The 1,939-nt window shown below is 31.8% G+C and overlaps 1 long non-coding RNA gene across 1 annotated transcript; it reads right to left on the bottom strand.

Annotated features, from left to right (window-relative positions):
• Positions 1-224: 224 nt before the first annotated feature.
• Positions 225-630, bottom strand: LOC108355986 (uncharacterized). Its single transcript, XR_001846575.1, has 2 exons — positions 518-630; positions 225-303 (listed from the first exon to the last, which is right to left on the bottom strand). It is a non-coding gene; the product is annotated as an uncharacterized LOC108355986 (long non-coding RNA).
• Positions 631-1,939: the final 1,309 nt, after the last annotated feature.

Below are 1,939 nucleotides of genomic sequence, written 5' to 3'. Positions count from 1 at the left end.
ACATAACCACTAACGATAATTTAAGAACTTTGCCGAACTTTCGAATTCGTACGCTATTTGGGTTTTACTTTTCTCGATATTAAAACAAAAATTAAATACATAGTAAGTAAAGGTGGTATTCTGCGCAATTTTTTAATACGCATGCAAAAAGAAAATCTAAAAATATGCCGGTCCCTTTGTGTGATTTCGGAGACGTGATGACTGTGCAATACTTACTGCATTCCCTTGGGATAAATGCACGCTGCGCTGCGACGTACTACGAACATCTTGTTTTGGTTTGAAAAGTAATCTGGTTTTTAAACTCTAAAAATATAAGAAAATTAAAAATATTTATTAGGTAGTCATATGAATTTAGGAATACTTAGAAATCATGGGAAAAGTAGTCTCCCTTTCTATGAAGGCTTTTTACTTTGATTAAGGGTTATATATACGTAGCTAATTGCATTTACTTTAATTATTATTAATTATAATTTACTTTACATATCTTATTGGCAAAAAATTTTTCACAAAAACTTACCACTTGTCACTTCTGCAGTAAAAAATTGAATGTCAAATTTTTGATCGCGGAGTTCTAGGAAATTGGGGCTGGAACTAGGGCTGCCACTAGTAAAAATTCTTAGCATTGGCTTCAAAAAAGTATACCAATTCTGGAAAGTAACTACCAATTACTGGCTGCGTTTCTTTATACATTCCGGATAATCCCATTTCACAGCCGGAATAAACAGAATGCGTTTGAAATATACGTCAACATATCATCAGGAACGTTCTAAAGAATAAATAAACAGAATAGTTTATTCCAAACGTTCAGAATGAATAAAGAAATTCAGCCACTATTTTAGTTGTTTTCATAAAATCTATGGTTTTGTTCTATTATTTTAGTTATTTCAGTAAAAATTTAACTTTATAGGACAAAATTTCCATAATTTGCCGTCTAATTTTGAACTTTTTACTCTGAATTTTAATATAACCAATAAAATTTTGTGTTTATTTTTTTTTTTTAAATTTTTTTTCCTCCGGTCTTTTAGCGTTTTTTTTTTAATTTAATAATTGTAACTTATAAAAACTGCGTTGATTTTTTTGAATTTTCCTGCTATCAATCATAGTGTGTAATTACTTCCCTGCCCATTTTTCCTTTTTTAAGGAATTATTTAAATAATTTAGGCAGGCAAATGCCCCGCAGGAATGTAGCTTCACCTTTGGAAAGAAATGGAAAAACTAAGATATTTAACTACGAAAAATAAAGCGGGAACGAAAAGTTTTATTTGTTTTTGAAATAACATACTTTAACCAAGATCTACCAAAATGAAAAAAATGTACTTTTTTACGAACCCAAATTTTTCTGCCAATTTTGGTATTAATTTATGGGGTTGGCAGCCGTGGCTGGAACGCTGGATTCCAGGCAGATGATATTCTTGCCAGTAGAGCTCGCAGGTTTTGTGGCAGAGTTGCATATTTACTAAATTTCATTTTCAGGGAATTTATCTGAATGCGTAAATACTTCGTAACTTTGCTAGAAATTTCAAAATTTTGCAACCAAAAGTATTTGGCAACATCATAAGGGAAACGGCAACTCTGCCGTAAAGAACAAGAAAACAATTGAAGAAGAAGCATATTGGTTGTCAAATTTTTGCAGAAAGCCGATTTGGCTGATGCTGGTGGAAAATAGTGATTTTTCTTCATTTTATAATATTTTATTCATTTTATTTTGCCCTAGAAACCAGTACATAGTGCATTAGAAGCTGAATTTCTTCAGTTAAGTGTAAAATGGTGGAAACTGACGATGCAGCGGAGCTTCTTTTCTTTGACACCTTTTCACATGAAGTGGACACGGTAAGCGGTGATTATTTGCTTGTTTTTTTTTCGTTTCGTTTTCACCATTTAATCTTCAATTGTTATTAACCATTCGTTTTTCCAGGACATCAATCTCGATCTTGTGCAG

Source organism: Rhagoletis zephyria, unplaced genomic scaffold (assembly GCF_001687245.7).
Source record: "Rhagoletis zephyria isolate East Lansing unplaced genomic scaffold, Rhagoletis_zephyria_1.1 Rzeph_scaffold_52724, whole genome shotgun sequence".
Classification (NCBI taxonomy): Eukaryota; Metazoa; Arthropoda; class Insecta; order Diptera; family Tephritidae; genus Rhagoletis; species Rhagoletis zephyria.
This window is presented reverse-complemented; position numbering and strand designations above follow the sequence as displayed.